The sequence below is a fragment of the Trematomus bernacchii genome, unplaced genomic scaffold (assembly GCF_902827165.1).
Source record: "Trematomus bernacchii unplaced genomic scaffold, fTreBer1.1, whole genome shotgun sequence".
Lineage (NCBI taxonomy): Eukaryota > Metazoa > Chordata > Actinopteri > Perciformes > Nototheniidae > Trematomus > Trematomus bernacchii.
In genome coordinates this window covers 4,776,957-4,799,747 of record NW_022987573.1, presented here as the reverse complement: position 1 = coordinate 4,799,747, position 22,791 = coordinate 4,776,957, and the positions used below count along the sequence as shown (strand labels likewise).

The 22,791-nt window shown below is 39.9% G+C and overlaps 1 protein-coding gene across 5 annotated transcripts in view; it reads left to right on the top strand.

Annotated features, from left to right (window-relative positions):
* The window catches only part of LOC117479482 (synaptotagmin-2-like), a 61,627-nt gene that overhangs the window by 7,212 nt on the left and 31,624 nt on the right, over positions 1-22,791 (top strand). For all 5 annotated transcript variants that reach the window (XM_034126448.1, XM_034126446.1, XM_034126447.1 and 2 more), the window contains exon 3: positions 22,221-22,287. The gene's annotated coding sequence lies outside the window, so the exon portion shown is untranslated. The remainder of the gene's footprint in view (positions 1-22,220; positions 22,288-22,791) is intronic.

The window sequence follows — 22,791 nt, the reverse complement described above, 5'->3', positions numbered from 1 at the left end:
GACATCTATTCTGCTGCAACATGCCCAGCCTTCATGTCCTCACTGCTTTACAGCAAATCTCAAAAAGTGTATTCAGTGTTATCCATATTGTGTTGAATATCTTTTATTTCCTTTTTATTATTTTTAACTCAAAGCAGTGCCTCTCTTTGTGGGGAAGTGTCTGCCAAAAGCTGCTGGGAGGATGTGTCCTTGTCAAAAGGGCTGAGGGATCGCACAGAGGCTTTTGAAATGCTCTCTGTGTCGTCTCCAAGCTTCTCTACAGAGGGAGGACGCTGGTAATGATGGCTGTGTCATTCCAGTCCCCCATGAGCCACCAAATCACACCGAAACTACAACTTCCACATGATCAGGTGCACGCAGAGGCAGATACTATTTAACCTTGAAGAGAAAAGCCACAGTAACATACAGAGTTCATCGTGTAGCTGCAATATCACCAAGGCAGTGACTCAATCTGTCTAAGTAACAATGGTTGACTTCATGTTAGCCAACAGTTGTCTGAAGAAATTGCCTTCAGGGTCTCACTTTGTTTTCAAATGTAGTTCAAGGGTCTTGTATGTATTATCCTCTTTATTTTTCTTCTTATCCCACAAGGCATCTGGCAGCAGACTCTGAAGTTGTTGTTTTTCTACTTAGAGAAACATCTCAGAGCCTCATTAAATATATTTTTTCCCGTCCCCTGAAATCTTAGAAATGAGGAGACATTTTCTCTTTTCTCTCTCTCTGCAGTCCCACGGGGTTTTGCAGTGCGAGAGCTGAGTTGCCATTTCTTAGCGTTGCCAAGTGAGAATCTGCCCATCTGACATTCAGAGCGCTTGGAGCGGTGCAAACATCAACAGAAACTGTGAAAAAAAGGAGAAAATTCTGCTTTTAACAAACACAAAGGCTTTGGAATTGTTCTGAGTGTGTGTGGTAATTGTCTTTAAATTACGACTTTTATAATATTGACGTCTAAGCTTCTGTGATCGGTGCCTTTTTGTGTTTGTTTTTACATCTGAGGTGTGCAACGATGTATGTGTTTGATTAGAGAAACACGGTGCAATGTAATGTCTGCCAAAGAGAAGGGAAAGAGAGAAGGAAGGAGAGTATTTAAGCGTTGTGAGAAGGAGCTCAGCATGAAGGCTGCCTCTTTTCTCTTTGAGTTCTTTGAGGCCAGTGTGCAGACGAAACACTCAGCATACAGAACGAAATAATCCCTGTGTGTCTTACCTGTCGTGCGGCTGACAGACAAATAAGAATCAAAGGAAAAACATGTTTTACTCATGAAATGATGAATTATGATATGCAGTCAGGCACAGAGACATGTTACTTGTTGTAGAAGGAGTATTTGTAAGTGACATGTCATTTAAGGTTGATCTATTAATATAGAATACCCTCAGGAACAAATCGTGTCCGTGCGAGTTAGTTCATCCCAAAGGTTTGATCTACCGTTTGGGACTCCAGTTTTTGGGACTCCAGTTTTTGGGACTCCAGTTTTTAGGACTCCAGTTTTTGGGACTCCAGTTTTTGGGACTCCAGTTTTTGGGACTCCAGTTGTTTGGGACTTGAATGAACTCAAGTGGTGTGAGTGGCAGGTCACTTACGGTGCTTTGTAAAGCTGAAACTGCTCCACTCTGTCGAACCGTCCTCTTTACTCATTCTCTACACAAGTCATAGAGCCGCTGCCGTCCACAGAATAAAAGATTTCATTTGTATTCAGCAAACCTGTTTTGAGTCAGACTCCAATAACAAGAAGTGTCAGTTGGAAAAATAAATTCATGTCTGCTAATTTAACCTCTCTTTGGTATTGAAAAGAGTGAATTATAACAACTGAATGACTTTATTTGTTGTTGCCTAGGCAGTGTGTGCCAGCCAACTTGGAGAAATCTTTCAGATTCGATCTCTCCCAAAGAGATTATTGACTTGACAGCAAATTGGTCGGCCTCTCCAAGAGCATGATGGAGGGTTTCAAAATCTATGATAAGGCTGGTAATAGTTGGGACCAGCAAGAAGGACATTTATTGTTATATATTGATCGAAATAATTGCTACCGTCCCTTTATCCCTTTGTATGAGCCCTCTCCCAGCGTTGCTATCTGAAGAGCTGTCCCTAAATACATTTTCTTCAGAATCTTTATTCTAATCTGGAGAGTTTTCTTGAATCTTTTCACAAATCCTCATGATGCAGAGATCCATTGTGTGTCTTTTGGTTGCAAAAAAGAATGCCTTTTGAATTGTAGCATGAATGTGTTAATCGCCAGGAGCTTGCATGAGATGGTTGTATAATATAATATGACAGCTCAGGAGGAGAAATAGGTAAACAAAAGTGGGGGAAGCTTCAAGATGTCGCTGTGGTGGTGCTGTGTTGGATCCTGTTCTATGCTGGAGGGGAGTGCACTACATCCAAGCTTTGGTGAATCACGACCCTTTCAAAGTCTTATTTTCCACATCGTGCTTTCTTTGCATTTTGGTTTATGCATTGCAGTTACCAAACTCCTTACTTGCTGTCTGAAACAGACTTCGGTGACATAATGGTGAATTCAATTTGGTTAGCAAACATGCAACCTCTCTCTTGGTCAGAAATAATGTGTCCATCTTCATCTCAGAAAGGCCGCCCCCTCTCTCAGGTTCCCCTCTTGTGTCTGCCAGGTAGGATTCAAAATGCGTTCTTGATTCAAGGTCATCATGTCTTAATATCTCGATTTAATAAAAAGGGATGCTTATTTCAGGATCTACTCAAGTCTTCTCTGCTCTAATGAACCTGCGTAGGCACATTCTGATATCAAACGAAAGAGAGTAAAGTCGGATTTCCTATTGTGGAAAATGTCATATCAACTGAGTGCAAAAATGTATACACACAAAGTAAAACCTAAGACAAAAGGTAGCAATTATTAATGGTAGACTAATATTAACATTTGTACTAAAACATTCAGTGTAGGATAAAAAAGTTTAACTCATACAACGGCTTCCTGATGCATATATAAAGTGGGCTTCGGCTATCTTCCTTTTTTATTCCTCAGAAACCTTTCAATCTCAAACATTTAGTAACACTAAAATTGTTAATTTTAACAAATGAACAACGATGCTTTATACAGCTTAGACTGGGGGTGTTTCTCAATCGCGAGTAAAGCTGCACCAGAGCCACTATTTCAAGCATACTACGTCATCGAGTGCCGCCGAAGTACTGTTCCAATCTCCAGCATACTTGGAAATCTACCGAGCCCGGCGTTCTCCGTTTGGAGAAATTTCGAGGCTGCACATGAGTAGACTCCGCGGTCTTAAAATCCCCACAATGCTTTGCGCACGGACCAATTTCCAAAATCTGTGGCGGAAGATGTAAGGCGGGGCCTCTCATATGACGCAGACCTGCACACTTGCTAGCGTGTTCCACTCTTCGTTTTTCCGAATGCCAGGAAGTATTCTTGACTCGCTTCTGAAGCAAGACGCTCGGCAGACATGTGCTACCAAGCAAGCGTACTCGCGATTGAGAAACACCCTGGGTGTGTAAGATGGCTGTGCATCAGTAGCAAGACGGGTTATTTTTTCTGCCCAAACCCCTATCAATGTAATTATTCTAACCCTACAAACCATTGCCTATCCTGATCTTCAAACAAATATAATTGTTGTACTACCTGAATGTGGGTGTGAAATCACATTTCCATCTCACTTGATCTCCTTTGGCAAACAGTTCTACTCAAAAACGAATTACAGCATCATTTCCCTGACCAAATAATAGAAATCCAAGTAAAATACACCAATCTATATTTGTAATCTATATTACAAAAGCATAATGTGCACCTGTGAGTCATGTTGAAACCCAGGGAGAAATTCCTCTGTGATTTTTAAACAAGCAGGGTTTCATCCAGTGTTTTTTCATATGGAGCTGTGGCAGTGATGTGCTTCCCCGTGTATTGTCTGATGTTATGTAAACCTGACTGCTGTAGAGAGTCTTCCAATGCAGTGCAGGGTACCGTTTATCTAGGGCAAGGCTGGTTTGTGCCCCCTCATTTGAAATGCGTCAAAGGGGCTGTGACAGTGAGCTTGATAGTTAGTTGTGTTTTCCCCCCCCCTCTCTCTGTCTCAGACTTCCCTATGAAATGTCCTTGACACAGTGGGGCAATTACTCATTAGCTCAGGAGATTCGCTGATAGTGAAGGGGCTAAACTCTCACCTATACCACTGCAGAGACATGGTTATGATGGTTGATGGGAAGCCAGAGAGGGATCATGTCCTAGTTGCTTAACAATTGACTCCTTCTGGTTAGTTGTGGTGTCTCCTTTGAGCACATCTGCAGGATACCATTGACCTTTGAGAGTTTTACAGCATGTGTCGTGGAGGAGCCACATTACTGTCAACACTGCGCCCAGGGACACAGTGGAGTTGGCATTGACAAGATCCACAGAGTGTGCACAATTTAATTGACCTTTTCACATTCTCAGGAAAAATAAGGGTACATCTTTTTTTAATTCACAGTCATCATCGTGAGTTGTTTTCGTCTAAGGCGTGAAAGAAGTATTCAGATACTTTACTAGATTAAAATTATCAATGTTACATTTGAATGGTACTCCCTTACAAGAGTACATTCCTCATTTAAAATCCTGCTTAAAGTGGACCTATCATGCTATATTTGAATAATATAGTGTAGGACCATACCTATATAAGGCATATTTATACTTTTTTTTTTTCAAAATACCAAACAGATCATGCATTTTAGCCATGCGTCATTTTGCTCAATTTGACAATTTCTAGCTCTGTTTTAGCAAGGGCAGATTCAGTGAGAACAGCACCACCTATAGGCCTGGCATATGTACTACAGCGTCTCCAGCGCTTTCGAACGGCAATGGCCGTGGCTGTCTCCTCCTGATTGGTGGAGTTGGCCCAATAGCCGTAGCGCCACTGTCCTGACGTCAGGACAGTGTTCAAATCTGGATCAGTTTTTATCAGATCCGTTGCAGCCCCTTTTTTAGAGATTTGGGTATGGAGGAAAATAGAGAGGGTTGTGTTTTCTGACACTTGGTGAGTTCCCTGGAACACCGGGGACACATATTCATGTATAAAAGACGTACAAAAGTGCATTTTGCATGATAGGTCCCCTTTAAGTGGAAGAACATCGAGCAATTTATTATTATAATATATCGTTTTTTAAACCATTAATCGTTGGAAGACCATGTGGTTTCAGCAACTCAAATATGGAAATAATTGCTTCTTTATCTTTTTTACCGCACAATAAACTGAATATCTTTGGGTTTTGGACAAACAAAATAATAATTGTAAGACATCACCTCAGAATTTGAATGTGTCATGCACTTTGCAACATTATAAATACCAAATGATTAATTGAGAACAGCATTTTGGATTATGAAAAGAATTGTTAGTTTCAGACCTATATTATAGATGACAGTAATAGATCATGAATTCTGATGCATTGATGCATAAGTAGTAGTTTTTTCTGTTTGATAGAGATAAGGCTGACCCCCCACAAATGGGGCGAAGCCTGCGAGCTAGTTCAGGCAGTCAACTCGAGCACCAATGATACATTAACACATGACGCACCTCGTCCCTCTTACAACCAACCAAACACATTCTCCTAAACATGCCGCTCTATTTAAGCTGCCAGGTCTTCCTGCCTCTGCCTCGCTATGCTGCTGCTGCCACTGCTGTGTTCACTTGCTATTGCTACGTTCATGTTCCTGCTGCTGTGTGTCATGTTGCTGCTACTTGCCTGCCCCACCACCACCCCAGCTTCCACCTGTAGGCTCGGGGGATAGTTATCTAATCATCCCTCAATGTTCTTTGTAAATCTGTGGAGTGATGAGGCCCGAGCCTAGACGCCAAACTCAAACTATATGCTGCTTATAATAAACATTTTAAGAAACACGTGAGTTGTCTGACTGAATTATCCTCATCACATTTAATTGAAGGATTCTTAAAAATGATATCCAAAAATCTGCTCTTGCTATTGATATTCTTCTATCCCTGCATCATTCCCTGTTTGTCCGGCCCTTTGATCACGCTGCAAGCTTCAGCTTTCAATATGAAACTGCGCCACAAAGTTTACCCTTGAGATGAGTTGGAGTGGGTGATGCAACCGAGTGTGATCAGTGGACATTGTTTTAGATTTGATACGACTGATTTAGTTAACATCTTCTTTGAAGTCTATGCTATCTAACTTGGGTAATGTAATAATATATTTTGAGAGTTACTTTTAGTAGCATAGCTTAAAGGGGCCCTATTATGCTTTTTGGTTATACAGGTTATTGTTTATGGAAATGTTCTGCAAAGGCAAAAGTCCCAAAGTTCCCTCCAGAGTTTCACTCCCACACACTCCTTAGTTTACTTCTGTAACATAGTGACTGACATCACAATGCAACACTTGCACTTCTATTGGCTAGCGCTCCAACACATTGTACGTGACAGGCTAGGGGGCGGGACATCTCTAAGCAGTTCTTCAATCACAACAGAGCCGGCCAGCTAACCAATCAGAGCAGACTGGGCTCTGGTTTCAGACAGAGGGTGAAAAGAGGTGGTGCAGCACAGGAAGTATGAGAAAAATAAGACCTTTTTGAACTTTAAAGCATGTGAACATGTCACAGTAAAGGCACAAATTACAAATATGAACCTGAAATTAGCAGAATAGGGCCCCTTTAAATAAATGAGATATGATATTATCGTGATTCAAGTTACATTTTATGCTATAATCATCAGTTTTTCATCGTCTTATCAGTTCTTTGTAAAAACCAATTAAAGGAAGAACCAGCTTACCACAAACCCCCACAGCCGCTGCACCATCTTGCATTCACACCACGTCCACATTAAAGTTGTAGGATAAGACATTTTGAACCTGCTGTAAATAACACTTTCCAGACAGAGCTATTATTTATGAAATGAAATAGGTTGGAAAACAAGGAACTGACTGCAAGGAGGGAACAACTCCTCAGCTTGGCTCTATCTCAGCTGGCAGGCTTGTTGTCCGACATCACGTTGGCCCGGGTTTCCCCTGTGCCTCAGCTCTATGAGAAGAGAATGGGTTTATGGGGAAAGGCTGATTGTGCTGCTCTCAGTCTGAAAGCACAGTAACATTGCATAGGGCCATTACAGAGTAAATTATACATAAATTGAAATTGACATATTCTCCTTATCTAGTTCCCGGCATGCGGCTGAAAAGTTTAAGAATCTCTTTACAAACGTTCTTTTCATTTTTGCAGCCTCACCATTTTCGTATTATAAAGTGAAGAAATGAATCCAAATTGGAAAGTTAAGCTCCAATAGAAGTCAAACCAACAGTGCATTTTGTGCTAGAGCACATTTTAAACCGCTGTTGCTGCCGACTAAACTGCCACTCCTTGTAGGTTTCCTTTTTTTCAAACAGAACGTTTGAGCATTTAGTAGAAACCTGAAAAATGTGCCTTTTAAAGAGTTTGCATGACACAAAAAAAATGAAGAATTCATTTCCAATTGACTTTTATGTTTTATTTGTTTAACCAATAATCCCTTTTAATTGAGCTTTTTCAAAATGGCTGCTGTTTTTCCTTTTCCTCACAGGCAGCACCACCCACATGTCAGCCAGTTATGAAACAGAGCGTACAGCAGCTCGGATTATTTCTCCTCCAACTCTGTGAAGTGTTAATTCCTTTACAGATATGTCACTATTTCTTAATGACAATATTGGATGACGTTAAACCCTGCCATGCAGCGCCAGGGGTGCAATGATGCATCGTTTAAATGTGTTGCTGCTTCATAATCAGGTGCTGCTGTTTGGAGGCAGAGTGCTCTTTTAAAGGAGCAATGCATTTACACTTCTCCCAAGACTGAAATGATTCTCTTGGTGACTGAATAATAAATATTAGTTAATTTGACTAAAGGAGGGAAATGTAACTGATCCAGGGTGAAATAAAAAACAGTATTGTGTACACCTGACCCATTTCAAACAAGTGTTATAGTATGAAGTTGTATTCATAAGATGCTTATTGGGAAAGGTTTGCTTCATTAAACATGTTACAGCGGATGTCAGTAGAAGTGTCTCACTCGGAGACATCAGGAAATGTAAACACGGCGAATAATTAAATGGGTCATACTTTGACTGGGTGACTGACAGGACTAAATATTGACTTTGGCGTGCAGAATAACTGATAATCAACGCCATAATGAGAACCCACACTGACTTTGTTGTCCTGGGATATCTGCAGTGTGGGACATAATGCACTTTCCGGAATGCAGTTGCATATTTTCTAACACCAAATGAGTTCTTTAATGGACTTTGCCATAAGTCATTTGAGAGAAACCAAAAGCTAATTACACAAAATGTACTCAGTACTCAGTGTTATAAGTCAAAACTGCCACAAAACAACTAAAGAAAGTTACATTTGAAAGGTCCTTATTCAGTTATACTGTTACAAAATGGTTGCTCTTTGTTTTGGTTTATGCTACTGAATATTGTGGAGGATTCTGTTTTCTATTTGCTCAAAAATAGCCAGTACACAGGGTTGGTCTGCTAACTGAACCCCAGGCTATGTCAGCGATTAGTCAGATGTCAGACAAGCTTCCCTTAGCCCCGAGAACGAGGCCGTTGCATTATTGAAGTCTGAATACGGGACATTTTGTCTCTGGAGGAGGTTACGCTTTGAAACACCAACGAGGGTGAAAGACCCAAAGCCGAGAGGGAGAGTCATCCTTACATCCCATCATGTGGAAGCTCAATATTTAATGAGGGATCTTTTTTTGTTGCTCTTTTAACAGTAACATCCTTTAGACTGGCAGGTGAATCACACAAGATGGATACAGAAATACCACAGCGCTCACAGTGTGCACATTGAGACATTTCTCTTTCACTTATGGCTTTAAAAAAATGTGCCCAGGAAACTATAAATACCTCCATATAATGCGTTTTCTTTCTACATTTGTATCCAGACATCATTTTACATGCCCTTTTTCCTCTATGATTCAGACTGGAAATCAACCCAGACTTAAAGATCAATGTTGTTCAGCTCTCCGGTGCACACAGCTACCGTTGGCTGTGACAAGCAGCAGATGGTGTGCTATACAGAGATTTACTGCTGCATAGCCGGGGGTGCAGTACTTTTTGCAAGCCTTTTTCCTCCTGAATAATTGATACAATTCTGTCAGTTGGCTGTGTAGGATTTCACATATTGTCAATTGAGTGGAAAGATTTGGTTTGTTATATGCCCCTTCAAGGCTTTCTGGTTTTTAATTGTGGGTTTTGCATCTGTTGGGATGCAGTTAGATGAAGGACTTATGGCGAAACCTTATTGAATGCTATGTAGAAATCCTACGGCTACCTGTAAAACTGGGATAGTTTAGCAGTAATAAAAGACAGGCCAAATATAAGATTTGACCTGCTTAAATAGATGTGGCTGACAAAGTGTGTAGCTGACAAAGCTCAGGCAGAATATTCCTAAATACATCGAAATTGCAATGGCCACACCCAGCCCTGTGTTATCGACCTTTAACAGTCTACCACCATGACTCATTGGCTGACTAATGTGTATGCCAAACCAGATGCATAATAAAATCAAGCATGTTGGAAACAGTGATTTAAAAAATAATTGAAAAGACTACCAAATCAACCATATCGGCAAAGCAAATTAAAGGTCAACGGGTGGCAGACAAACAACAGGAGCTCCACATTAGAGCTTTTTTAACAGAAGGCATTTTGACTTGTCACAGCAGTAAAGGGCACAGGTGTTGATAATGAAACAATGATGGCTGTATTCCATTTAGCCGCTTGGCTTTGAGGGTCTTGATATTGTGCATGCTGGCCCGCTGTCACTCTCACTGGAACACTTGAATAGACCGCAGCCATCATTAGTGTTATTAGTAACACCTGTGCTTTCCCTACTATTACCAGTCACAATATCTGCCTCCAGAATAGAAAGCTATAGATAAACAGCAAACGCACGGCTCACTGCATATGTATATTCTGCCCTACAGAATAGAGTATGAGAGTTCTAAAAAGTAAAACAACAGTACAATTATATCTATGGCAAAGAAACTAAGACATTGGGGCCTGATCTTTTGGGCTCCTTCTTGGTGTGTTTGGGCCCTCGGTCAGACATCCCCTCTGCCCTCATATTAAAACCAAGTGGCAACCTCTGGTGCTAAAAAAAGATAACGCCAACGGGGGAACTGCAGTTCTTTGTAAAGCCCCTCGAGGCTGGCTTCAAATATGAGTCAATCCCCTTAGACCCCCCTGTCAAAACTCCCAACTTCAGATCAGAAATAACCATGTTCACACTCGCCTACAAAGAGTGGCTTTGGCCTCTGTAGCTAATTCTCTTCTCCACAGCTGTCGGGGGGTGATTTGTTATATAACTCACTCGTTAAAATGTTATTAAGGCTTGACAGGTGGGTGTCATCACAGGTTGCTAGCCGCTAGCTGTCTGCTCTTCTGCGTCACCTGGGCCTGACTCCGCTCCACCAATGATCCACCTTTTTGCACATTTTTTAATTAGTAAGGCAGAGTCACCACTGCCAAGGTAGTGATGCCTGGGGCCAACCATATGAGCTTCACAACGCCTTTGTCTATATTTGATACAGTCTATGCATTAACCCTACTATCGCTTCTTCTTTCACCAGTGCTACATCCTGCTGGGATAATTTGATGGGTTCATAAAACACAGCCATTTTGTCCCTCTTGGATAATTCAGTTTGCATTTTGGCCTACAGTAAAGCAGGTTGTGATAACATTTACCAGCAAGTCCTCAAAACTGTTTGTGTTTTCCAGCCAGCTGACACTGACTGCCAATAAGGTCTAATGACTCCATTGCAGCACAGTATTTGGGCACCTGCATTTTTGTCCAACTATTTAAATGTCTTTTTACCACAGTGTACAAAAGCTGTTATTATTTGTTTGTAGCATGCTAAAGAGTATGGTCAATTAACTATATATTAGTCTGTTCATGGTCCCCAGAGGATGAGGCTTAAATACTTCCTTTGGTGCAACCAGCATGTACACTTCTTTGGCATTATGTGAAATTATTTGAGAACTATTGGATGGATTTTATATAATTTGTTACGGACTTATCATATGCTCCTGATATAAGATATGTTGTAATAACATTGGTGCTCTTAAGACTTTTAATCTAGCGCTATCATAATGTCCCAATTTCCACTGTTTCACATTTTTCCAAAACGAATTCCAGAAAAGGTAATAATATTCTGATCAGGCTTAGCTGTACTTAGTGTTAATGAGAACATGTTGGCATGTTAACACGCAAAACCAAGGGTGTGACTATAGTTAACACATTTGCTGAACATCAGCCATAGTCACTAGTACCATTTTGAGCATGTGAGCATGTAGCTCAAAGCACCACTGTACATAAATACAATCTGACATTTTCTTCCTTGGGAATCAAAATGGTGTCTTTCTATGAGAGCTAACCTCATGTCTATGCTGGCTAACATGTCTGTTGGTATAGGGTGTAGTTAAGAGGTCAATTGTCTATTGATATACAGCACATTTATGTTGGTCTGATTCAATTTACCCTTGAAACATGAGCTTGTAATTGTCTTAATATGTGACACTGAATGCTACACCTTATCGCACACAAAGAGAAAATGGGAAGAGCTTTTGGAAACAGCCGTTAATCACAAATCAAATCTCACTGAATCAATTACAATTATAATTGATATACCACCTGAGCAAAGAACAGTAAACAAAAGGAAACATACTCTAATTGTACAAAAATGTCAGGGAATTTGTGGCTATTTTGTAATGGTCGCTCGGTTCATGCTCTTTCAAGTTCATAGCAGGTTGCTGCTCCAAACTGATAAGTGTACAATTACCGTGGTGTTTCTAACGGGCATCGATCGGTCTTGTCTTCTCTTTCCCTCCTTCCATTGATTGTTGATGCCGCTCTCTGATTACGAAGCTACGTGAGGGCAGGTGATAATACACTAGTGTTGGTCTGCAGGAACATCCCTAACGTATGTCGCCTCATCTTACTGAATGTGTGTTTATGCAAGTCACGCTTTCTTTTATCGCCACAGAAGATGTTTTTTTTTAATAGATTTCTTCAGAAACACAATTTAATTCATAAATAAATTCAAGTATAAGTAGCTATTCATGAACACATGCTACAGTGCAGCTGATCACTTCAGATTTCTTTGCAATTGAAGCACTTGTTTCTGCTGAGCACACTACAGTTGATTGGATTTCTAACTTTAGATATCCATGCAATCTCACTGCCAGCATGCAGTGCACATTTAAGAAGGACAAATACTATCTTGATATTTTGCAATTTGCAGTGAGTGGCAGTTGAAATTGTATATCAGAGCATACTAAATGTATCTGATGTAATTAATATTTGTTTATGGTTTGGAGGCATTTTGCTAACATAATGTACGATTAGAGTCCCTTGAAACACAACATTGACAGGTCTCATTTTAATCAATGATGGATGTGTTAAAATACACTTCTACCTTCCTCTCCTCTTCCCTATGCAAGTATGTTTCGAAGGTCAGTACCTAATTTAGTTTTTAATGAGCTCTTAATTGAAAACGACTCTCTGTCTACTTTACAGATAATCTCAGTTAAATATCGCAATGTTCTTAGGTCACATCGTTCCATCAATCAACTGGAGACGGGGACTTTTTGAATACATGAGAGATGTGCTTAAAGTCAATTTCATTCATTTGAAAGAAGTAAGTAAAACTACTGCTTTATGAATAAAAAATCAGTAGAGGGAAAGTTTGTTTTAAACTCATGAAGGAAATGCAGATTAACGACATAGGCTACATCAAAAGGGATGCAACAGTGAGCCTATTAAAAGTATTTGTAATTAAATGTTATGGCTCAGCTGTATAAAGTATAAGAGAAAGCTATTAAATGTAGTTTCAGTCATTTTTCACTTTCTTTTATATTTGACAGATTTTCATAGTTTATTAGATGTTTAAAAGTTATGTTGTATAATAGATAGGCAGAAAGTTGTCCTTGCTTGGTTTTACAGGCTATATCTATGCAGTGTGACTGATGTGAGTACACAGTGATTATGCAGCAACGACACTCAGTTTTTTATGTGGTGCCAATGATATCATCATGAGGGGTTAGCTGTCACACCCAATTTTTGTTTGACTAATGGCGCAGTGGTTTCCAAAATGTGGGCCTGCCTAGTAATAGAGTTCATTGTCGATGTGAAGGTGAATGATACCCATGAGCCGCCACTCTCTTTGGCACTTGCGGCTTGTCCATCGTTTGTCCTACAATACCTTTGACCGCATTAGTAGGAGTGAAAAAGAGCCTCCTCTGACAAATGTAATATTGCAAGACTGCACTCATTCTTAGGCATTTCAGACGTCTACATCTTAAATTCCCTTATAACATATCCGATTAAATAAGAATTGTTGCATTGGTGTTAATCAGAAATCACTAAACACAAAAAAATATGTATCCTTTCTTTCAGCTATCGATAACTTGACAGGTATTGTGGGTTATTCTGTTGAGAGGCCATGTCCTAAAGAAGGCGCTACATCAGAGAAACCCTTCTGACATTTATAAGAGTTTGTTGGTCCCCTGGGGAGTTTGTTGTTTTTCCTGAGCCTCACTGCTCTCAGAAAGCATGTAATTCAGAGATATTAAGGTCTGCAGGCCTTTGAGTGTGTCTCCCCTTCTCCATTTGTCCTTGTACAGATTGTCCTCTTCTATAACAGTCAACCCGTGATGATAATAGGCTGTTAACTCAAACCATGTGTAGCACAATTAGGTCAATCAGTCGTTTAGATGTATGCGAAATGTTAATGATCAATAGCAGAAAGTAAATTGATATATATGTAATTATTTCCTTAACAATATTTAATCTCTCTCCCTGTCTAGTGTGGTTTGTAGGGTTATGTTTCATTCACCGGGTACAGGCAAGGAGGGAAGCAATTAATCTGGAATTGTAAACTGGTTTGTCCCTGCCGTTGACCATTTCTCTGGGACTGGATGATAAATTGCCTTATTTCTGCACATAAACACAGGTCTTGTCTCTCGGTGAAGCAAGTAGCCTGGGGGAAGTATAGGCGCTCTTCACCAGGATTTATGGACAGTAGCTTGGGAAGAATAGCTCGTGCTTCAAATAAATGAAGACACATCATTGTTTCCTAAAAGAGACTAAAAACTATATGTTGCAAAGGCTACATTTATCTCGTTGGTGTTTATGCTGTGTCAAGAGGCTGATCGAGCAATTACTTTTTAACTGCTGCCAGGCAGGACATTGAAATGGATTTGATGCAGCCATTTTAAATTTAGCTGATAGATCTGTGGCCTAACACAGTTGTTTGCTCCTGTTCTCCTAAATTGAATATGATATCTGCCGGGCTTAATGCAAGATCATCAGGGTTAGATCTCTGCTAAAGGGTATCACAGTCCTTTGTCTGACCTCACTGTGTTTGTTCTGTGGGTGCAGGGAAGACAGCTAAAATCACTTCCATTAAAGGTTGAACGCAGGACACGGCCTTTAGCGGTTTTTACTGGGAGCAACTGTGAAGCTGTGAACATATTAAACGCCATAAACGCAGAAAGGATGTCATTTCAGAACTTACACCAGAGGTTTAGTCAAGGGTTATGACTGGCGCCTATACTTACTCTTTTTTGTCACGCCTGTGTTGAGTAATGGGCTTTTAGAGCAAAGATTTTGTAAGAATGAGATACTGTAAGAAGGAAACAAAATAGTTTCAGAAAATAACCTCAGTTAAAGGATCAACATTAAGTCCACATTGAAAGTAGAACATTCATCTAGTACACATAAAGTCATAATAGTGAAAGCAAAGACAGCAGGTTAGCACAATTAATCTCAGAATGTCGTATTAGCATATGTATACAGCATATCAGCTAGCTTGGTTGGCAGTTAACTGATACAAAAAATCTTCTACATCTTCAGCAAACAACTAGAAAAAGTCTGAAATAAAATGCGTACCTTTTAAGATGAAGTCCTAATAGAGAACCGCAGTGACGCGTCCTTAAACCCGGAAGTAAACTTCTTCCGGTTCCTTCAACAAAAATCTCCACATGTCTACCCATCTCTTATCATTTTCGAATCATAAATCTATCGATCATAAATCTATCGATCATAAATCTATCAATTAGATTTATGATTCGAAAATTATAAAAGTAGGGTAGACATGTGGAGATTATCCGGCTGAACAAAACGTGATCCGTCTCTTAAATGTGTGTCAACCACAGACCTTATTTCGAGCTATTTTCCAAAATCCTATGGAGAAATTGCATTGCATTTTTGTCGAAGGGACCCATGCGCAGCTTACTTCCGGGTTTTATGACGCGTCACTGCGGTTCATAAGCTTATTTGTGGAGTAGATGAAAGATGTTTGTCAGTATTTGCTTGGATAAAACTCAAAATGGTGGATGTAACAATATCAGTTAGCTGCTATGTAACTCAGCCAGTAGGGGTTGCTGCTGACAACCAAGCCCCCAGGAAGTGCGCCGGACTCTGAGGAAAATATTCGTTGTGGCCAAACGGCGGTACTACACTTCCGTTAGGTTGCTGGGCCCGGAAATACTTTTTCCCATTGACTAACATTGGGAAAGAGACGTCTGTAAATCGTTGGATAATTTTTTTTAAACTAAATAAACTACCCAGTATGAACATTTGTATAGCCCTTATTAAAAACATTTGGTCCTCAAGTTGTAAAATGTGCTAATAACGTTATTCTGAGAGTTATTTTCCTCGGCATTATGAACGCCGATCCAACCCACGGGACCGTGCCGCCCGGCACGTTCATGTGACGTGTTCAGTACTACATGAGTTTTACCTTTACCCATGGATGCACAATAAGAACGGATTATATGATTATATGAATACTTTCGTGACGTTTCGCTCTCTCAAAAGTTGCGCCAATGAGCAACTCTCATAGGAATTAACGAGGCCCCGCCTCCCACGCTGTATCCAGTTCTTATTATACATCGATGCTGACAACAGATTGTTCAACTGAGGAAGCCATTTTGAAAAATAATATCCTTTTTGAGGCAACATAATGTCAGCATGATGGTGGTGGGCTCCCCAATAAAGCAGCGATGGGCACAGCGTGTCCGGGCAGGGGAGAGCAGAGGCTTTGCCCTGGGCTAAGAGAGGTTTTGAATGGATCATCATAAATATGACTCAACAGCATCAGCTATGATGAACTCACAAATCCTTCACATTAACACAAATAGTATTTATTTGTGAAACGTTATCTTACATCCGCAATTTGAAAGATAAAATGATGCACTTGCATCATGGTCGCCTGTCAATTGCGTCTCATCTTCTGTAGATGCTCTAACCAGATGAAACATACAATTATTTTTAGTATGGTTATGACCATGGATTACAACCATAGACTGTATAAAGATAACAACGCTGGGCTAACTCATGATTGAATTTGCCACATACTGTAGCTCCAGTGGCTGTATGGCTGGTCAACTCATCTTATTCTAAATTAGCAAGATAATGTTATGTTAAAGTGGATGTAAAGCACTTTGAATTGCCTCTGTGTATAAATAAACGTACCTTACCACCTTAAATAATAATACTCATGGCTATTTCACATAAGGTGAATACAACTTTAATACGTTACATAAGACATGAACATGATTTATGCCTTTGTCACATCAGATAGACCTTCATTAGCCATGGTGCTTTAAAGACAACAACTCCCATGGTCATATTGTCACCATTGAAAGACCCATAGTGGCAGAAATGACATATTCTTTGTTTAAATCCACACTAATGTTGAGATTCAGTTTTATATTCAATGAACTCTTAAAGTAAGAAGTGTTTTGATGGACAGCACTGTTTCTCCCTCTTGTTTCTGTACTGGCTGTATCAGAGCGTGAAGAAGCCAAAGTGTCATCAATTGCATGTTTCTGCTGACTGTAAAAGACTCCCACTGTCAGCAATCTGTCATGTACGCAACCACCCAGCACGCTCTTCACCTCTCTCGTTCTGAGAAACTAAATAGACAGTAAACAAGAAACCCCCTCACAGCCTCCATCTCGATTTATATTTTTTAAAAATAGTGCTGCGGGCGCATTGGTGAAACCTTTCGATGAAAAAACTAGGAATTAAATAAGATGGCTAGAGTCATACAAAATGTATCCTTAAAGGTAGGGTAGGTAAGTTTGAGAAACCGGCTCGAGATCGCTAGAATTTGAAAATACACAACCGGAGAAAATCTGCCACTTCCTTATAGAGCCCCTCCTCCAACACACACATGAACAATGAGGGCACGAGATAAGTTTGTGCACAGATGGAAGGCTGACAGGCAGGTAGGCCATCCAGTTATTTTAGCCGGGCCGGCTAAAATGATTGGTCGTACTTTTTACAGTACTACGGCTTCCACAGATGACATTTTTTTATGGATTTTTTGTCAAAGCACTTAAGATATTCATTGCTATCGGGATGTTAAGAGCATTCCATGGAATATAACAAAAAGTGAATCTCGAGCCGGTTTCTCAAACTTACCTACTCTACCTTTAAGTGCTTTTATTAACAGCTGCTGAAAGAACACAAAGTAACAAGGACAGTCCAAAATAGAAAGAAAAACAAACCTCAATATACATGTACAGGTCGAAGAAATATAACTGGTACCTCTCTGCTCTACAGCCACAGTCAGACTAACCTCAAAACACTTGTGGCCAGAGGTTTATATATGTTAAGCCCCTCCCCATAGGACAATCAACTGTTTATACCCTTAATTACTGTTATTCTTATCATCTACAAACGTATTAAAAATGTAGTTCAAACTAATTAAACACAATAAATCAAATAGGTCAACATATTCTAAATTTCTGACCACAGAAGCCTTAAACAATAACACTTTTACACTTGGAAGAAAATTGTCACCCGTGCCCATGCACTACAGGGTATGCTCCAATTGAGCACAGGTGTTTCCACTGATTGAGCCTCTACTTAAGGCTGCAGCTTTCTGTTGCTCTGTTTGGACTTCACAACCTTGAAGGAGAGGGTAAGCAGGTTACTTTGGCACAGCATTGTTATGTATATAAAATAAAGCTGTCTTGAACAAATAATGACTTGGGTTTTATTTTATCAATGTCCAGCAAAGTTATTAATGTGTTGCCCTCAGTGTGCCTTTTACCATGCCCCTATGCCAACTGTGATGAAGGAGTCTTCTTCACACTTTAATTTGAGCAACCTTTAAAGGCCCTACTTTCTAAATAATCTTCCTACTGTGAGTGATGGGATTATACATGGACACACTATTTTCTGCCAAAATTACAACATCTTCGGTTAAAAAAGGCAGTGTCACATTCCTTCATGCAACAATCAGGATACATCAACATCAACCCACACCCACGCGTCCTCATTAATTATTAATATATGAAGAACTCTCTTCTCTGTTTTCACTCCTTACATTTGGTTTCTTAGTGATTCTCCTTGCAGAGATGCAAATCCTTGACCTACCTGGGCACTGAGATAAAACACGTGTCCAAGCTTAAAGAAGAGCGGCTTTATAAAACCCATGTCTCAGGATTTCATGACGTTGAAATCACTTCTTTGTGCCTCTCAACCACTCTTTATGCAGGTATCTGAGATCAAATGGGCTTTTGTGTGTGTGCATGCATCCGTGTGTATTTGTGCAAAAAATGTGTGCATTGTGTGTAATCAGAGGGCTGCTTCTTTAATGTGTACGCCTGCCTTCTGGCTCTATGTTAAACCCCTGCATTGCAGTACTGCCAGTGGGATTTCAGCAGGCACGACCCTTTTTTTCTCTAACCCTCCATCTTCACAATAGAGGGATTAAATGTGGGCCAGATCTCCTGCGTAGAAAGCTCCTCGCTACACACATGCACATCTTCCAGTGTTCATACGCCACGCTCCGGGGAGTGCAGGGCAGCTGAGAGCCCCCCCAAAGTCTCCTGAAGGCTCCCTTTGCCCCACATGAATCCCCCCTCCCATGTCTGAGTGGGAGCAACAGTCATGTGGAGCCACGTGTCTTCGAGACAGACAGAGAAATGAGAGACTGAGAGAGAAAGAAAGCATGGCATCCTCGGGGGCTCTGCAATTCAAGTACTGTCTGAGAAGCTGCACAGTAATCTGGTTAGAGAAAGGAAAGGCTCTGTAGTTTGGTGCTGAGTGCCTTTTCCAGTTGTGTGGACTACATCGCCATCTTCATCAAACAGAGAACAATTGGGCAATAAAAAGGAACATAAATCAGAGAAGGTCCTTTCTCTTGGACAGAAGTGTGATTTTAGTAACGAGGAATGTTAGAAAAAGCTTTATTTCAAGTTTCTTACTGTGGACTTTTTTAATCAATGACTCAATAAAGCACAGCACCGACAGCTTCAACAATGCTTTGGGGATTTAATTTTAACCAGAATGTTGAGGAACAAAAGCTTGGATATTGAAAAGGAAAAAGAAGATTTGTGTGACATGAAACTTTGATAACAGTGGTGTGAAGATTTTTTGGAGATGACTTTTAATGGGCTCTGATTTTAACACATGAGGACGACTCCAACAGCCATCATTACTGCCAATCAGATCAGGACATCGTGAAAGGTTATCTAACTGCTATAAAGACTTAAAGCCTCTGAGAGTATCAATCAATACACATATCATATTAAGAGTTATACACAGAAAAAGTTGGTTAATGTTCTTTGTCACAACTGTGTGGGTGCATTTTAATCAGTTCTGAGTAGTAGTCTTTTAAAAAAAACATCCTAAAAGTTGTAATTGTTTCACATCCGGTGACACACATCCTAACATTGAATGCATTTGCCTATCAATGTTCATTTTGACATGACTCCGCCGTCAGCATGGCTCACTGATGTGGACTTGTAATAAAACCAAGGGAAAAGAGTCTTCATTAAATACCCTTTCATTTTCCCTCTGCATAGTTTGCTCCCTTGGTGACACAAATAGGTGTGGGAAAGATCCAATTATGTTCACCAAGAGGCAATTCCCTTTAACGTGATTGTATCTGAGAATCTGCACATCAGGGCCCGTCGCCCCTGTCAGCTAGCCAATTTATGATCTTTCAACATTTCTTCCTTTTTTTTGGGGCGATTTGACCTTAAATGTGTCCTTAAAGTATATCATTTATTTCTGCCTTGACATGTTATGCGTTTAATAGGAAAGCATTTATATGTTTGAGCTTCCAATCAGGTTTGATTGAATGTTTTTGTGTTTTTTTTCTAATTTGAATTCAGTCCTTGTCGTTTGACCTTTCTGTTTGACATGAAATGAAATGCCACTTGTTCTCTTGGAGTGCTGCAGAGTGAGGCAGGGCTTTTCTCCTCTCTGTCACTGTTGCTCCTCAACTGGCCGCAAACAACTCACTCTGACAGTTTCATAGTGTTTCTATAAGGACTGCAGGTATTTTACTGTGCAGGAACCTAAAGAGTTCCCCGCTTTTACCCTCTTCCATGTACCATGAGATTATGCAATGACAATCTTCATCAGCCATTTTGTTGTGTAGAAGTGCTTTTGGTATGTGTGAGATTCAAATTTCACAAGCATTGGGTATAGAAAATAATTTATTTTAACAGTGCATATATTTTATGGCATTAGCAGGATTTAATGATGGACTGATCCCAAGGGTCTGACGTAATTAAAAAGCAATTTCAATAGAAAAATAAATAGTATGTTTATAAAAGTATAATCCATATATAATCCATTAATTCGCAGAGGAAATGCTGGGGGTGGCAGAATTATGTGAACTGTTTTCCTTCACTGAGGTGCACAAATTGAAGTTGGTTATCTCTCCCTGTGGATGTCTTTCATGATACAATTACAATAAGGCAATTAAGTCCAGTGAATCATGAAATTGATTGTTTTGCTAAAAAAGAATAAGGAAATTGGGCCACAAATAGTATATCCTCAAAGGTCTGCATAGGAACGGGGACTGAATCTGACTGATCATAAAAGTTGTTCAATTCTCTTGTCAGCACATTGTGATTTGCAACCATATTACATAGCACAGTAGACTGGTGCTAGGCGGGGTGTGCTGTTGCGCAAATTACTTAGCTGGTGGTTATACCTTTAGGGAATAGTTTGAGTTTTGGAGAAAATGCCACTGTAGTATCTGTATTGCTAACATGAAGCAACCGCCAAGAGAGCGTTAGCTTAATTGTGTCACTATGCATCATCTGCACCTGAACAAGAAGTAGGACAGCAGATAATCCCCAGTAAAACCACAACTTGTCAATTCTCTCTTTGGTTTTTATATTGGTTAAACAAACATATTATAATTATTAAGCTTGAGCAGCTGCAGGTAAGCAGATTTTGTTTCCGTTTGACAGAGCCAAGCTAACTATTTTCCTCTTGTTTCCAGTCTTTATGCTAAGCTAAGCTAACCATATCCTGGCTGTATCTTATTTATTTAATTTGTTTTAATTTGAACTTTTATTGTCATTACATAGTACAGGTAGGCTACTAGTAACGAAACGGTTTCTCTGCATGTGACCCATCCTAGTGTTAGGAGCAGTCTTCATATCTAACATGACAGTGTGTATATTTTCTATATAACTCCTGGCAAGAGATAAAATAAGCAAACTATGCCTTTAAGTTTTGAGTATGTTATTATTATGGATGAATGATAGATAGGGGTCTTTGTTTTTTGTAAATAGTTTAACATTGGAAATACTACTGTAGAGATAACTGGGGAAGTTTAAAAAAGATAGACAAAATATTTCCTATAAAAACAATTGTGAATTTTAACGCTGTCATTATTAACTAAACTTGAATTTTGTATGTTGGATTAGAGAGCTGTTTTATGTATAGCATGCTGACCCAGCCAGTTTTCAAAGAGACAGACAGTAGAGTGGTCCTACGGTTATGACAATGACTTTATTCAATAACCGGTGAGCCGTAATGTGCAACGGATAGCTTTCAGTCATTATTCATTCGCCCTGCAGCTTGTGGATCAAAAATGGTTGGCTTCAGCCATATATCAGCGTGTTTATGTGAAAGGAAGACAGTTACTGTACTGTATCAATATTCTGCTCTTGCCTCAAAACGATTTTTGGGGGTAATAACTTTCTGCAGTGTGGAATTCTAAAGTTTCATTTTTCATGCTTTTATTCAAGACTGTGTGTGATTTATCTTTAAAATATACACATACCAGTTACACCACCTTCAAATCACTTAAATTCATTTTTATAATGAGACCGGGTTGACCTGCAAATGTTTGAAATATAATTCAATTTGCCAAATGTTTCCAGAAAATACAGAACATATGTTTGTTTGACTCAAAAGTGAACTGTGCCTCTGACTTCACGTTGTTTTTCTCTTTCAGGGTTTCTGATTGACGACATCCTCACAGTGATTACCTCCCGCCACTTTCAAGGAATCAAGATTTGGCTGTAAGTATCCTGTCAGGAAAGATGTTCTGTGTGGTGCGGTTCGAGGCCAAAAAACTATTCTGTGAATCTAAAGGTTGTGAGGGAAGGACAGAGGAGGAGACTCTGCACTCCATCAGCAGTCCACTGTCATCGCTGTGACCATCCTCAGAGGAGACAGATCACTGCACATTGTTAGAAGCCTCCATCCTCTGCTGCTCTCAGAAATATCTCTCACCCCTCGTCCTCCTCAGTGTCCTTACTGTCCACTGAAGTCATGGCCCAGATGGCAGGCTGTCTATGGCTGGATGTTTTCTCAAACTGTCCAGTAATATAACACTCTGGTGATCTGTTGGGTGAAACACTAATCGAGCTGAAAGGCAAATTGTGTTGATTATCATTAATTGCCTTGTAGATATGAATTCCTCCAGAAAAATTAATTATACTATTTTTGAACTATATTTATTTTAGGATTAACATTAAACCCAAAATATTTTTTAAATACACATGCAGAGTCACATGTTTTGG